The sequence below is a fragment of the Tiliqua scincoides genome, chromosome 9 (genome assembly GCF_035046505.1).
Source record: "Tiliqua scincoides isolate rTilSci1 chromosome 9, rTilSci1.hap2, whole genome shotgun sequence".
Taxonomy (NCBI): Eukaryota; Metazoa; Chordata; class Lepidosauria; order Squamata; family Scincidae; genus Tiliqua; species Tiliqua scincoides.
Window position 1 is genome coordinate 48,567,159 of NC_089829.1, and position 17,034 is coordinate 48,584,192.

Consider the following 17,034-nt stretch of genomic DNA (forward strand, 5'->3'; position numbering starts at 1 on the left):
AGATGCTGTCACCATCCTCAAAACATGTATGGGGTGGTCCAATTCTGCAAGAGATGAAGCAGTCACTATATTTTAAGAGTGCCAGTGCAACCATGTTCAAACAGTGGAGCAGGTCTTTGGCTCCCTCGCAGCATTGTAAAGTGTACTGAGATGCAACTCTCAAATCATGCAGGGCAACTATTGGGGCGGATAGAAATTTTTTGGTCCACTCTGCACATATGCTTAGCCCTAGACTTCTAGATGGTACACTTTACATTTTGTGCAGGGAGGAAAGCGCTAACATGTTTTGTGGCACCTTAAAATACAGTCGGGTGTATTACAGTGAAAGCTTCTGTAGGCAAGAACCTGCTTAATCAGAAACGTGCTGCAGTAAAGATGTGGAAATTGCACACACAGTCTGCCAGGTGCTTTGCAGAACAATTTTACAATATTAGATGAGAAAAACAAACACACTCTTAAGTCAGTTATACACGTTCTCGAGTCAGTCAACTGATGAGTTGAATGAGACCAAAACTCATGGTGTCAACCAGCCTGAGTAAATGGGTTCAGGTCTATCCATACCCATCCATTTTCTGCGTGGCCTTAATCTGCATGACGCTGCATGTGAGATGATGCACATTCATAGTCAATGAACTGGCATAATGTAATGGATGTGCAGATGAAGCTCCCTTTTATTTTCTTATAAAACAATATTGTTAGGGCCCAATCCTAGGCATGCCTATCCAGGAGTAAGTCTCATTATAGACAATGGAGTTTACTCCCTGGTAACTGGATAGGATTGCAGCCTTAGAAATTACAGGAATTGAAAACTAACAAAAAAGATGAAAACTCTCTCTTTCTCAATACTATTAACAGTAAAATGAGGAAAAGATTTAGGGTCAGAGATCTGTAGTGTTTTTCATTTATGGACATCTCTCAGTTATCAGTATCTTTAAGCAAGAAGAATTGGTTCCCAATGGCACGTCTGTAACTTCATGGAAGAAGCCGGGGGGGGGGGGGTATGAACATGATATTGAAAAAGGTAATTTTGTTATATTGTTCGGTTGATACCAACTGTGTTGGGTGCACTGCTACCTCTTGATCCAGTATATTTTCTCAGCTTTGTGAGAGATGCAATAGCAAAAGGATTTTTTCATAATATTAAATGAATGTATGCTGTCCAATCCAGTGTTCCTAGAAACCCATCAAAAATGAATGGCTGTTTTGAAGGTCTGGAGTTTTGGATAAGACAGTGACCGCCTTAAAAAAAAACCTTTGGAGTTTTTGGTATTGGGAGAACTTTGGGTTCAGATGCTAAAAATGTTTCATGAACCTTGATGTTGTTTGCAAGCATTTGAGTGGAGGAATTCCCTGTTTCTGGTTCCTCTGGTAGAGTTCTTGCATCAGGTCTTAAGATAAGAACAGCCCCCCTGGATCAGGCCATAGGCCCATCTAGTCCAGCTTCCTATATCTCACAGTGGCCCACCAAATCTCTATTTCCAGTAGTAATCAATTCCATATGCTAAATATTCATGCTGTGTTCTTTTGTCTGTCCTGAATCTACTCTTGTTCAACTTCTGTTCCCCATCAGAATTGGCATCTGGGATTTAGCCTATGAACAGCAGCCCTGATGTGTAGTATCACTTTGACTCTCTTTCTTGACAGACGTCCCAAGATGCACTGGGTATGGATGAATAAGGTTCCCCGATTTGTTTCCAGGCAGTATGCCAACATGATGCCTCTTGCAGGGTTCTTACTTGGTCCCCAAAAGGCCCAAAACTGAAACAAAGCCCCCAAAATCCTTTTTTTTTTTTTTAAATCCTAGGTCCCTAAAAATGGGTATATAAAATTTAGTTTGAACAATTTATGTAAATTTTAATGATTTTCAGAATAATTTTTTAGGCAATTTGCAGCAATTCAGGCCCGATGTTGCATTTCTCCTGGATGTATTTCCAGAAGCAGTGAAGCTGAGTACTTCCAGTTCCTTAACCTTTTTTTTTACACTTGGCACCTCACCCCAAATAATCTCTCCCAGTGGTTTCATGTAGATTTTTAATAACATCTTAAAGTATAGAATGCTGTGACACCCCATATCCCAAGGGCCAAAGTGCCAAACAGGAGTCCCCCAGTACCACATCTAGAATCCTGGCCAAGAAGGAGCAGACCCAGTACAAAAAGATGCCCCCAATCCCCAACTCAGTCAACTATCCCAGAAGGCCATGATCAAAGGTATCAAAAGCTGCTGTAAGATCCAGAAGGACCAGCAAGGATGGACTCCCTCCATCTAGCCCTCTGCGTAGATTATCCCCCAAAGCTGTATCCTGAAGGCAGCCTGAAAGCGATCCAGGTAATCTGCTTCATCCAGAACTCTCTGGAGTTGAGATGCCACCCCCTGCGGAAACACTTTGCCCACATATGAGAGGTTTGAGATGGGCTGATAACGATCTAACACAGTGGGTTCCAGAGAGGGGTTTTTAGAAGGGGGCGAACCACTGCTCACTTTAATGCCATTGGCAGCACTCCCTCAAATATGGCTGAAATAACTGAAGAACGCAAAATTGAGTTAAAGTGAAAAGACAAGCTAAAAATTGAACTTGGAGATAATATGCATTGAAAAGAGTTTTAAATTGTTTTCTGTTTGATCTTAACTGGCTTAGTGGAAGGTTTATTTTTTTGTTTTGTTTTGTTGTTTTTTTAAAATTCTTCGGAGTGATGTTTTTGTTGTTCCCATAGTTTTATGAGGTCCCTATTTTAGTCCCTTTTTAAACCTGAAAGTACCCTAAAGTCCCTAAAATTGACCTGAATAATGGAGTATAAGCCCTGCTGTTAGTATGTAGGAACACACTAGCTCAGCAATCCCCTCCTCTCCACGTTTCCTGTTCCGCTTTGTCCCCCTATTCAATCCAGGGAGTGGAAGGAAAAGGAGCAATGAAGGTAAGTAGATGGACAGAAATGGGCACCCCCCCATCTACTGCTTCAGTTGTCCTCATGGATGGGCTAGCCTTGCCTCCCCCTGTTCAGTTTTCCTGAGTTGTTTAAGGCAGACCAGTAGTAAGGGGAATTGATGAACCTCCCCAGCATGCTGTATGCTGTTTAACCTGCAGCATCTTGAATATCTGCCTTTATATTTCATCTTCTACAAACATCATCGGGTTGGTGAGCTTTAGGCTCTTATCACCTTTTGGGCTCAATCCAGCCAATGTTAAGCACTTTTAAGCAGGACTGGCCCTACCATGAGTCGGTGTGCCAGACTGCCTCATGCAGCAGATTATGGGCCAGTTGCTCCGGAGTGGCACAGCGCCATCCTCCTACCTCAGCAGGTGCCAGGCTGGCCCACAGGCTGGATTCTGCGCCTGGAAAAAGCCTTTCCCATTGTGTGTGGTGGTTGCTGTTCTGCTGTGCTGCTCGTTATCTTTCCCTCTGATCGCCTCACAATCTTGTGCAGGGGAGCTTCTTCCACTGCCCACTGCCCCAGCAGGCTCTGCGCCAATTCTGGCCATGCCACACACAACAGGGAGGGCTTTTTTGTGCCACAGTGGTCTGTGGTTTGGAGACGGCTGCCCTGCCTGAATGAGAAGGCAGAATGGCTCCCTGCTGTGTTCTCCAGTGGAGGAAGGTGCATTCCTTAGTATGGGTTTGCCCTTGTGTTGCTAGCAGGGTCTAATCAAGTCACATGACCTCCACGCAGGGCTCTCGTTTCCCGTTCGGCCTCCCCCTGCTGGCGAGAGGCCGCAAGTCGCTCTGCTCCCTCCTTCTGAGGGGCTGTTTCACTCTTCTTTTTTCACTGAAGTAAACTGTTTTTCTACTTTCCTCCCCCCCCCCCCGTGGGGGGGACAGTCCTTTAAGGCACTGGAGGGAAAATGCGGTGAAGCTCCCTCGGGCCCGCTTTGGCGGTGGGGGGCTGAAATGTTTTCATGAGGCACTCTTGTGCTCCCCCGCATTATTTTTCCCCAGGTGTCAAGCGGCAAAAGCAGTGACGGTCCAGAGGATCCACGGTGCCCACTGCCTCGTTCTCCAAGTGCTGCCGTGACCCGAACGGGTCCCAAAACTTTGCCCCTCGCAGCTGTTGTGGCGGAAGTGAAGGAGCTGACAGGACTCCTGCCCAGGTCGAGCTCTGCTTGTTGGGGCAAGGCAGGCACCTTCTATAAACAGAGCGCCCGTCCTGCCCAGCATTATTTGGTGCTCTGCCCAGGCAGCAAAACGTCATGGGCCAGCGAGCACTGTTCTTAACAGTGCGATCCTATTCATGTCTGCTCAGAAGTAAGTCTCATTATGTTTAGTGGGACTTACTCCCATGAAAGTGTGCACGGGATTGCAGCTTAAGTCTCATTCACTTTGATGGAGAAATTGAACTTGAAGGTCCTCAGAGGTCCCTTCCAGCACTTAACACCCTGAGATTCTACTGTCAGTCTCTCCTATTAAAACAGTGAGTTGAAGCAACAGTTTGCTCTGGCTGGACTGTCCCATTTTCCCGGGGAACCAGTCCCTTTGCATGCAGTGAGTCTTCCATCTGAATATACTGACTGAGATTGCACTGGCTGTGAATGTCAGGAGTCCAGCCTTTTGGGCTCTTTAGAAAAAAACAACCACAAATAATGATCCTTAATAATTGCATGCAGTTTTCTGAGTGCAAAGCATGTTAAGTGTATCATCTTGTGTAGTCCTTACACCAGAGGTTCCCAAACACTCTTGGTTCATGGTGTCCTTAGTGTCTCAGGAATGTTTTCACGGGGTCCCTGGGCCAGATAAGTGTCATCATTACCCTCATTTCTGCCATATTTTGTGTTTCCCTTGAACATTTAAAATACCCCACAGTACCCCTGTGAATTTGCTGTGGTGCCTTAGGGCACTGTGCTGCACAGTTTGGGAACTGTGGCCTTACCCAACTCTGTAAGATAAGTTGGTGTCTCCATACTGCAGGTGGGGAAGACTGAGGTTGAGATGGAGTGACTTACAGATGCCCCACCTTGTGTGCTCATGACTCCAGCGAGATTCAACCCATTCATATTTGTTACTTGATTAGAAGGCAGGCGAGCCACAATCTGAAATTAATTTTGTAAGCCCTACATTTACTTTTTTAATTTATGGACCTAAATATAATCTTATTCTAGCAATCTGTAAGTTAATGGGTGTATAGAATTGGTCCATTGTTCCTTGTTGATTGTCAGTTTAGATTGTCGCTTGCCTGGGATACAGTGATAGGCCTGGAAACTTGGGCTGTTGAATGCAGTTGTCCAGAAAGATAATGGGGGGGGGGGGGAGAGATGCCATTTTTAGGAAAGGATATGCTCTTGAAAGGAAGCACCTGAGAAGTTGTTCATGGTATTGTTGCTGCAGCTGGTGTTGTGAATCAGGCCGACAAAAAGCTCATCTTACTATCCGGCTATTTCACTACACCAGGGTTGCATCATACCACTTGCCTGCCCTGCTCGCCTGGCGCTGGAGAGGCTGCAGATTCACGCCGACATCACACCTTCTGTCCTGGTTGCCTTCCAACGGCTCTCTTTTTAAAATTCAGTTGCGGTGTATGTTTTCAAAATAAAACTGCTTCTACCCAGCCTGTGTGTGTTGCTTCCATGATGCTGCTGTTCGGAGTGTGAAGACGGTTTAGTTCATATCGGGACTGGCTCCAGGGTATGGGGGGAGGGGGTTCAGATTGTTACGCCTCAAACTCTCCATTCTAGTTTCTGCCCCCTTTTGTGCTCTACCATGAACGCCTTTCAGCCGGGATTCAGAATCCACAGAGGACAAGACAGGGCTGTCTGAGCCCCAGAAGCTTTAAAGTTGGTGAACGAGAGGAATATTGCAGAGTTAATGTTGGCAGAATAGAGCCTTCTGCAATGTGTAATTGTAGGAAGGAGACTGGGGAATTAAAATTTCTATGCAAATGAGGGCATTCCATGCTTGTCCCTGTTTTCAGAGGTGAAGTGCTGAAGGGTCTGATGTAGGAGCAGCAACTCCTGTGATGGTGGCAGCTGAAACAGCGGCCTGCACTTGTGTCCTGCTTTCTTCATCCCATGTAATTGTTAGCATGGAAGTGGTTGATGAGGGACCCTGAACTGCCATATATAGCAGAAATTAAGTCTCTGGCCTTATGAAGACTCTGAAGAAGCTGGAGACTTTCTGCAAGAGTTCTGACAAGGTTGACAGGTCAGGTACTTTCAGAAACCTGAGATTTCTGAGATGAGACCTGATGATGTTACAAGACTGCACATCTTTAACATGGGGGGGGGGGGATTGATACTAGAGCAGTGCCTGGAGGTAAAGGGCTAGATGCTAGCAAAAGCCCTAAAATTGCCCTCAAATTAACCTTGACCACCCAAGAAAAAATGAAAAGTTGGAGAAGCAGGGCCATCTTTAGTAAACTGGCAAGCCCTAGTGACAGTTGGACCATAGCCAAAAGTCTCTCTTGGGGAGAGAGACTGAGAGGCAGAACGTTCTGCAACTCCACTTGATGCCGTGTTGGGTCTGTCATCTCTCCACCACAAAAACAAAACACAAACCCTTATGGTGCTCCTCATGCACTGCCGTGAAACCCAGCAGTACGGGACTTCTGATTTCATTTACAGGAACAGTACAAACACACTGTCCCTGTAAACGAAACCAGAAATCCTGCACTTCTGGGTTTCATGGCATCGCATGAGGAGCACGGTAAGGACGGGATGGTCTGCTTCTCACTCGAGCGAGCAGGAAGCAGATCATTGCGACTTGCATAGGAGGAGGGCGGAGGTGGCAATGACCTACGCAGGCTGAAAGGCACCCTGAATCTGCCACCTTTTGGGATCCCTTCCAGTCTGCCACTGAAGCAACCTGCATCAAGTGGCCTCAGGGATGGGCTGATAGTGGGAAGAGGTCATTGTCAAAGTATGTCAGTGTCACTTAAAAAGCAGAAAACCTAATGCTTAAAAGTTTTATTTAATGTGTGCAATAATGTGACACAAATTAGACTTCTAGAGCTGGTGGGTAAGATCATATTTGCCAGTACAAAGGTTAGAAAACAATGCTGTAACCAACTAGACAGGTTGTGCAACTCTTCTCACAACTGAACAAGCAGCTGCCAGCCCAGGTCTTGGTTCTCTCTGGGTTACTCTAGCCCAGGGGTGGGTAAAATCCATCCCGGGGGCCATTTGGCCAGCAGGAAGCTCCCCACTCTCCATCTCTGGCCCATTGGAGACTGTTGGAGCCTGCGCTGGTCCACAACTGCCCGGCATGAGCTGCAGGTCAGATTAGAGCAAGGCCTTTTAGAGTCTCCAATTGTTTTCTGCTTTTCCCTGGGCATTATTTCTCTCTCTCTCTCTCTCTCTCTCTCTCTCTCTCTCTCTCTCTCTCTCACACACACACACACACACACACACACACACCCATTGCCTCTGAACAACTTATGTCTTCATGTGTTTCTGGCTTGGTCTGTATGTTTTCACTGTGCAAGTGTGTGGCAAACAGTTTATAGTTCACATGTCTGTATTATAGTTCTCATGTGTATTATAAATAAACTCAGTAAAGTTGGTTCGTTCATATAAATTTTGTCTCTGATGTATTTATTTAAGTAAATTTATTCCATTTTAAAATGTAGATCTTTTTCCCTAGCCCCCCAAACAGTGTCAGAGAGATGATGATGATGTTGATTAAGAACAGTATTTATATACCACTTTTCATTGGAAAGTTCACAAAGCAGTTTACAGAGAAAATCAAACAAACAACTAATGACGTGGCCTTCCTACCAAAATGCTTGCCAACCCCTGCTCTTGCCCACCTCCCTGCTTTTCTCATCGGTTCCCTTTTTCTTTTTGGATCTAGAGAGCAGTAGAAGGGGGGCAGACTTGGCTGGGAAGAAGACTATATGGGTGCCCCACCAATTCACCAACCACCTCTCATGGATGAGCTGACCCTGTCAGTGACCTTATGAAATCTCTGTTGAGTAAGTCCTTACAAACAGAACCGTTGGAGTACCTGGGCATATTTAATGAAAGCTCATAATAGCTGCAGATAATCCTTGTTAGCAAAGAAAAAAGTTAACATCTAATACTATTCCAAAGACTCCCCTAAGGCACTGCAGAAAACAGGCCCCCCTTTCCCCATTAACTGGTTGGTATAAGTGGCAGTCCCGTATTTTAAATGGCCTTTTCAGGCTCAGACCTGTACTTTATGGCCGGACTTCTAAAGCTCAGTCTCTGGAGATCCTTATCAGAGAGTGCTTTTAAATGGGCAGGTGACTTTGTAACTCGCCTCTCTCAGCGTCATGGGCAAAAGCAAAGCCAGGCTCATGTTTTTTGCCGGTGAGCTTTTCAAACTAGGAATGCCTTTCCTGCTGGAGGGCTTGCAAAGCCCTCGTGCCCTCTTGGTTTTCAGCATCAGTGCTAATATTTTTGAAACTGGTTGAAAACGAGTGTGCAAAGGAAGGGGGGAAGGGAGAGCTGACACAAAGTTGATGCCAGAAATTCACCTTAAAATTCTCTTTTGGAGAATTGATGTCAAATATTCATCTCCTGCTCTGTTCTAAGTACAATATTTGCATATTCCAGCTGCCACGTGGTGTCTGAATTTGAAATCCAATATTTGCTTTCAGTACAGGCATGTGCCGGTATCTGTGGGGGTTCCGTTCTGGAACCTCTCCTCCGAAGTTAAGCAACACCAGAGAATGCCTCTCCTCTCTTCGGGGCTGAGAAGAGCTCCTCTCCCCTCACCTCTGGAGGGTCTTCTGAGCCCAGCAGAGGCTGTGCATATTCACCCGCAGCCTCTGCCAGGCTCAGAATGACTAGGAGAGGTAAAAAAATGTGACTTCCAGTTGTTTTTTTTAAAAACCAAAAATCGCATTTTTTTTTGCCTTAGAGTTGTTCTGAGCCTGCGGATGGACATGCAGTCTCTGCTGGACTCGGAAGATCCTCCAGAGGCGAGGGGAGAGGAGCTCCCCTCGCCTCTGAAGGGGCACGGGGGTCTATGGACCTGATCACGGATAACTGAAACCACAGAGATGGGCCCCCGCATGTGGTTTTTGAGAGGTGGTGCACAATGGGAGGAAAATTCTCCCTTCATACAAGGCTCAGCTTTGGAACTTGATAGTGAGTAATCAAGTTGGTGTCCCTCAGAAAAATTCTTCAGAGCCCTCTTAGACTCTCCGCAGCTGATCTTTTCCATTCTGCAGTGGTGCCAGGGCAGCGTCTTAGGAATGGGAAGGTTGGTTGCATGGCGTCTTCCTGAGGGGGACTCCCCCCATGATTCCCAAAAGGGCCTCGCCTGTGGAGGCGGAGGTTGGAGTCTTCTGGGGCTCCTGGAGCCACCTCCAATTTGTTCCAGGGCCTTTTTACCTGAAGTTCTTCAGACCGTGCCTGGTCCTTCAATGGATAGCCAGGGAGCAGAAGGACTCCTATGGCTCTCCACAGCATGGCAACCACAACAGAGGCCTAGTTCTGTCTCCTGTGCACCTGGCCGCCATGTTCTTTAGGCACGAGGTGCCTGGCTCAGTCAGGGCCACGCTTGACGGAGGGGCCCACAAGGAGGCTGCTGCTCCCTGCCTCCCCCCACATCGCCTGGGCAACCGAGAACGGTTTCTGCGGAGCCCTTGTCGGCATTGCAGCCTACCCTTGTCACCCTTCCCTCGGTGGGGGCTCAGGAGCAGGCTAGTGTATGCAGCCCCGCACAGGCTTACTTCTCCACCCTTTTGGGGCTCCATGCCCTGCTTGGGGACCTGGGGCAGCCAGCTCCTGTGCCTGGACCCTGCCTGTGTCCCTTTGCTTGCCGCTGCTCTGGCCTGCTTGCTGGAGGCTGCTGTGCCTCACCTCTGCTGCGTGGCTCAGCAGTGAGCGGAACAGTCCCACAGAGACCTTGCAGCCCAGCCTCTGACCCTCCCGCCATGGGGTGCTGGACCAGGCTAGCGTGTGCGCTCTGGCTATTGTTCTACGGGGCTATTGTTCTACTGGGCTATTGTTCTACACCCCAGCAGCGAAGACGGACTGGCGAGTACCCACATTGTTTTCTCTGGGACGGATCCCACCAGTGTGCAATGGGACCCCCTGGCCCTGAGCCCATCCCTCCCTCAGCTGGGATGACATTGGGGCCAGAATTGAGAGGCTGGCTGCTGCCCGCTCTCCAGAGCGGTTGGGACCCTCACCTCCCTGCAGCTGTTCAGCTCCCCCCCCTCCGCTCCCGTTGCTCACGATGAGGGTGATGCAGGCGCAAGAAGCCGGCTCTGAGAGTGGAGACAGCCATTCTTCAAAACACTGCGGCACAGCCCCTGCCCGAGGCCATGGACTCTGATCATGAGGCGAATGGGGTCTTCTCCAGAAGAGGGGAGCAGGAGCACGAGAGCGAGTGGGAGTGCCCGCCACGAACATGCAGGGCCGTGAGCCTGCCACTCGGTTCTGCACGCTAGCCCGGGAGATATGCAGTGCCAGCTCCCCAGCTGGTGGTCCCAGGTTCTCCCTCAGCCTTGCCTTCTGGTTCTGAGAGCCTTCTTCAGGGGCCTGTGGACGGAAGGACAGAGAGGTCTTGGCAGCGGGCGCCATGCTTACCTCAGCCGTTGGGCTGGCAGTGCCTGGTCCACACCTCTCTGAGGTGGCGGCAACTTTGGGGCACAGTGGCAGACCCCGCAATTGACCCGGCATGTGCAGTGTTTGGGGACGATCAGGCACGGCTCTCCTTCAGCGTGCCCAGAGCCCGGTCAACTGATGAGCAGCAGCTCTGTTTTTTGCCTCGGCGAGCACCATTTTTTTTAGCTTAGAGGGCAACGCTTCCTCCTATGCAGGGAGTGACCCAGTCGGGTGTGTTTTTCCCACTCTTTGCACAGCCTGTTTTTCCCTCATGAACAGCCCAGTGGGCAGGCAGATCATCATGCTTTGGCTGCTCAGTGTGGTATTGCTTTAAAGAAAGGGGGCAACATGTCTTCTGAGGCCAGCTCAGAGTCGAGCGTGTCCAGAGCCTGGTGCTGCTCCAGCCCCGGGTGCTGCGGCTCAGAGCCACGTTCTCCAGTGGCGCAAGGGCTGGACTGATGGCCAGAGCCTCACTGGGCTGCGCACGGGAGACCAGGGCTAGAAAGGGGAGGGCAGGGCTGTCCCTCCGTGTTCAGCCAATCGGATTCCTCGGGTTCAGAGGCGCCTTCCTCCGGAAAAACCAGGAAGTCTGGCGGCTGGGCACGTGTCGAATGGTGAGAGTGTGGAGTGCGCGGAAGCCGACGTCAGCCGCCTCTCCCCAGGGGAAGTTTTTTCAGGATATTGGATAAGGTTATTAGGTCGTTGGGCCTGGAGCCTCAGGAGGAGAGCCCAGTTGCAGCTGCCATTCTAACTCGTAACTACTTTGTCTGGAGAGTCTCTTTTTCTCAGGGTCCACTGAGGCCCTTTTCCAGAACCCGTCCTACAGTTATGGAGATGGAAGGGACCTCCTCCCTGCAGGGCAAGAGAGACGCCAGACTCATGAGTGAGTTCTAATCGCTGCCTAAGGAAATCTTAGATAAGCTCAAGGTATCATCAGTGGCTGCACCTGTTGCAGCACTGTCTTCTCAGGCTGTGATCCCTTCAGATGGGATGGTGGCCCTTGCGACTCTTGCCGCAAGCGCAGTGAGGCATAGCTGAGGAGAGCTTTCGAGGCTATTTCGTTAGCTCTCAGAGCCCCAGTAGCCAATTCGGTTTTCTCCTATTTCTGGGTGGAGGAACTGGTGAAAGACAACCTCACCTTATCCAAACCAATCAAAGTCACTTTAAAAGAGGTATTCATCAGCTGTTTTCTCAGATGACCTTTTGCTAAATGCTCTCCTGTTCTAGAATTATCACCTCCTATGTGGCGGCCAGAAGAAATCTGGCTACACAAAGGAGATTACTGAGGACTTCATTCTCCAGGTATAACTTATTTGGACAAGCATTAGGCTCAGTTCTTTTTTGAAACAAGGACAAACTCAAAGTGCTTCCCACAGCTTCCAAGACAGGGAAGGCTGAAGGCAGCTAGAGCTTTCACCCCTTTGTGTCCTGCAGGAAGGAAGAGAGAGACATCCAAATTCAGATCCAAGTGGCCCAAGTCTAGGAGCTTCCACAGAAAGTTCCAGTGTTTCCAGTCTTCCAATGCAGGGAATAGAGCTAAAAGACAGCATGATACCACACTGGGGGTTTCTTACCCAGGGTGGGAACCAGGCTTTAGGGTTATGTGTGATCCTGGCAACACACAGCATCGAATACGTGGGTCCTGCAGACCTGTCTCCAAAGGCTATTCCTTGGGATTTGTAAGAAAACAAAGGAAAGATTGTGGCAGATCCCAAAAATCAAGGGATGCAAATAGCCATAGCCATAGATCACCTGCTTTTATATTGGGGTGATAAAGGCAGTTCCTCTGTGAAGAGAGGCATCAGGTTTTACTCGGTGTTCTGTCTAGTACAGAAATGGAGAGATGCATGGAATCCTAGATCTAAAGTGGTTGAACTGATTTTGCAAAATCACAGAAGGTACCTGAAGTTCTCCTACAAATCCTTGCACTTTCACAGTACCATGTCCTTTCCTTTGGGTTAGTGACCTCCCCAAGGGTGTTCATTAAAGTTTTAGTGGTTCTAGTGGCACATCTCAGGCAGAGGGGACTGTTTCTTTTCCCTTACCTGGATGACATTTTTAAAAAGCTATTATTGGGAGCAAGCAGAGCTCAGCATACAGTGCTCTGCCTGCAAGCTCATGGCTTTTTGATAATCCAGGAAAACAGTTCACTGGTTCCCACCCAGATACTGGAACACCTGGGAGTACTTTTCAGTACCCAAATTTTCCATGCTTTTCTGTCAAAAGAGAGATGGCAGAGGATCATGGACTTGATACTCCAGATTATCAGAGCCAAATGGTCAAGATGCTGGTTCACCTGCTAGGAATGTTGGTATCCTGTCACCAGCTGTTCAACTGGGCCCAATCCCCAACAGAACTCTTCAGGAGTTCTTCCGGTCCCACTCAAAGAAGATAGAGAGGAGATCCACACTGATTCCACCATTTCTGAAGAAGGATTTGTGGTGGTGGGGTACAATGGACAGCTGTTTTAGGGAGTGAGTCTTCAGGACTGCAATAAGTAATCCTGACCACAGATGCCAGCCTACTGGGTTGGAGGGCCCAGCTAAATGGCAGATTGATTCAGGGTCATTAGTCCCCTCAGGAAGTGTCTCATCAATCTTCTGGAGCTGAGACCTATCTGTCTCGCTGTGTTTCAGTTCAATCTTCAGCTCTACCATTGCCAGGCGCTACTAAAAACAGGCTTCTTAAATCATCAGGGAGGCATGAGATTAAAAAACACCTTCCCAAGGTTAATTCCTCTTTTCACTGTTCAGAGGAAGTGGTCCTCCTGTCCTTTGTCCCAGTCCATCGCAGGGAGAGGGAGCGGCCAACCTTCTCCCCGTCTCGCAGTTCCTCCTTTCACCATGGTATGTGTCCTATAGATCTCCCACTCAGGGCCACTGAGTTGCGCCCTCTACCACATCTTGCTGGATTGGTGAAGCCACTGTTGAGGCTTGCTGGGCACAAGGCATCTCTCCCCCACAGGGGCTTGTTAACAAGCCCACTCTCTCAGAGGAGCTGCTACCACTGCAGCCTTCCCTTCCTTCGAGTCAGGGCAGCCACTTGGAGCTTGCCTCACATTTTCATTAAACACTCTCAGATTGATCCCAAGCTGCCTTTGCCAGGTGCATAGCGTCAAGCGTGGTTGCAAGTGACTCAGGCGCTTGCCACCCTTGAGACTGTACAGCTTGTGCATTTCCCACTCGTAACACTGACCCTGCCATAGCGCCACTGGAGAACAACGCCTCCAGTTCCAGTGTGGACATCCCAGGGGACTACTCATCAGGAATGACTCAGGACAGCAGGGAGGGGCCTTTGGAGGCTTTTCCATAGTCTGGGGAATTATGGGAGCCCCTCCCCCTCAGGAAGATTTGCCTGCCTGAGAGGAGGAGCTTCCCTTCCATGTTACCACTGAAGAGGGGTCTGCAAGTGAACAGTTGGGAAGGAGAACAGTTCCAAAAACAAAAAGGCCAAGACTGGAACCCTGGGAAGCACTCCAGGAAGGGAGGAAGGAAGGAACAGAAAATGAGGTGGAAAGCCTTCTGTCTGATTTGATCTTTCTATTCCGCCTTTGTCCCTGAAGAGACCCAACGCAGCATTCAGCAATACCTAGAAATACATAAACATAAAATCGCAATTAAAAACACAAAGTAAAACAAATTAAAACCCTTCACAAGAAATGGGATCTTAAAAGCAGCAATCAGAAGTTAATACAATAAAATGGGCAACAGCAGCAATTTTATAGAAGCCCCAAGCCTGTAAAAAACACACAAAAAACAGCTGTTTAAAAAACATGTTTAAAAGGCCAAGAACTCAGGTTTGTCAAAAAAGAAATGTTTTCAGACCTCATCGAAAAGTTTTCAAGGAGGAAACATTTCTCAAATCAAGGGGGAGGGAGTTCCATAATGTTGGTGCCACTACTGAGAAGGCCTCCTCTCCATGCACCTCCCTGGTGCTGGCACTTGTAAGAAGGCCTTCTTCAGTGACCTAAGCAGTGGTTCTCAAACTCTTTGAGAGTCTGCGAACCCAGGGTAAGTACTTGCGGGGCGGGGATTGGGATAGGGGGATGTCCTGATGGCGCCGCAGGCACTCAGGTGCATTTAAACATACCTGGGAGGGTCCTGTTTCAGAAGTTCCACACCCCACAGCTCCGAACGCAAACCAGAAGTGGGCTCTGACTGAAGACTGGACCCCACTGCCGCAGAGGGGAGGCTTGTGTAGGGGGTACTGAGCCTCTAGGACCCTCCGGAAGGCTGCACAGTCCCTCCAGGTATATTTAAATGCACTGGGTGCCCTTAGCACTGCAGTTGCTGCGCTGCCTTTGGGGCAGCCATTTATGGGTCACTCCCCTCAGGGAAAAGTGACCCTCTTAGGTTTCAATGGTGGGTCGTGACCCACCAGTTTGCGAACCACTGACCTAAGGGGTCCAACCGGATTATATGGAAGTAGGCAGTTTGCCAGATACCCTGGCCCTGACTGTCACTTCTTGCCAAATGAAAGTGGAGAAGACGCTTTCTGTAAAGACACAACTCATGAACCAGAACTTTGTATCTCCCTCAACACCCAAAGTGGCAAAAGAGGAAGTAAAGCAGAATACAGGCTGCCTTCGGAACAATATGCTGCTCACATTATCTTAAGATGTGATTCTATGCAGCAAAACTTGGGAGTAAGTCCCATTCAGCGTAATGGGATTTACTTCTGACTAAACAGGCACAGCCCAGTACTCCATATACCTTTATATTTATACAGAATTTTTAAACATTCTATTTGTCAATTCAGATGCATTTGTTTTAAAATTGCAATCCATCTCAAGAATTTGTGCTAGCTCTTGAACACTGCAATACTATACATGGCCATATGGGAGGGCAGCCCAATCCTGAGCTGTTCAGCGCATGGGACTGCAGCAGTACTGAAAATGGCTGCCGCTGCATTCAGTACACCCAATGCAGCTGTCGCTGCCTCCACAGGAGAAGGGGACTTTTGTCCCCTTCACTCGGGTAAAGTGAGTAGCCTTGCAATGGGGCTACTCATTTCTACAGTGACCCACGGGTCGGCATAGAAGTAAGAGCCTTTATGTCAGGCAGGCGGCCTGACACAGAGGCTCAGGATCTGGTAGAGCAAAGCTCTACCAGTCTAGCCTCCCTCCCCCTCCTGCCCCAGAATGCCTCCTCCCCACCCTCTCCCTGCCCCCACCTCCTGCCCCAGAATGCCTCCTCCCCACCTCCTCCCACCCTTCCACTGACCTCTCCACTGCCCAGCAGTCTGCGCAACCACTGAGCGGCAAAGCTCCAACGCTCTAATGGCACTAGCCCAGCGCTGGGCTAACACCTGCGCTCCACTGGTGCTGAGGGCTGCAAATGTGCCTTATGGCACATTTGTGACAGTGTGTGCCGGCGTGCACTGAATAGGATTGGACCCGAAGTCTATTGAACATAAAAAGGAAATATTTTGTAATTAGTGTAATTAGTAATGTGGAACACCTTGCCATAGGGGGTGGTGGCAGCATCTGGCTTCGATGCCTTTAAAAAGGGACTGAACAAATTTCTGGAGGAAAAGTCCATCACAGGTTACAAGCCATGATGGGCATGTGCAGTCTCCTGGTTTTAGAAGTAGGCTACCTCAGAATGCCAGGTGCAAGGGAGGACCACAGGATGCAGGTACCTTGTTGTCTGGTGTACTCCCTGAGGCATCTGGTGAGCCACTGTGGGATGCAGGAAGTTGGACTAGATGGCTCTTTGGCCTTATTGAATTCAGCAGGGTTTACTTCTGAGTTCCGTCAGCTTCTTGTACCAGGATACCAAGATCCAGGTCTACAGAGCTTGCGTCCTGAGTACACTTCTGTACTGCAGCGAGTCATGGACTCTTCGCTCACAACAGGAGAGGAAACTGAGCGCTTTCCACATGCGCTGCCTCCGACGCATCCTCGGCATCACCTGGCAGGACAAAGCTCCAAACAACACAGTCCTGGAACGTGCTGGAATCCCTAGCATGTATGCACTGCTGAAACAGAGACGCCTGCGTTGGCTCGGTCATGTTGTGAGGATGGATGATGGCCGGATCCCAAAGGATCTCCTCTATGGAGAACTCGTGCAAGGAAAGCGCCCTACAGGTAGACCACAGCTGCGATACAAGGACATCTGCAAGAGGGATCTGAAGGCCTTAGGAGTGGACCTCAACAAGTGGGAAACCCTGGCCTCTGAGTGGCCCGCTTGGAGGCAGGCTGTGCAGCATGGCCTTTTCCAGTTTGAAGAGACACTCGGCTAACAGACTGAGGCAAAGAGGCAAAGAAGGAAGGCCCATAGCCAGGGAGACAGACCAGGGACAGACTGCACTTGCTCCCAGTGTGGAAGGGATTGTCACTCCTGAATTGGCCTTTTCAGCCACACTAGACGCTGTTTCAGAACCACCATTCAGAGTGCGATACCATAGTCTTTCGAGACTGAAGGTTGCCAACATGAACTTCTGAGTAGACACACCTTGGCTCGCACTTCAAATGAATTATAAGAAGTCCCAAAATAAGGATCAGTGGCTGGTGATTAAAATGTTCAAA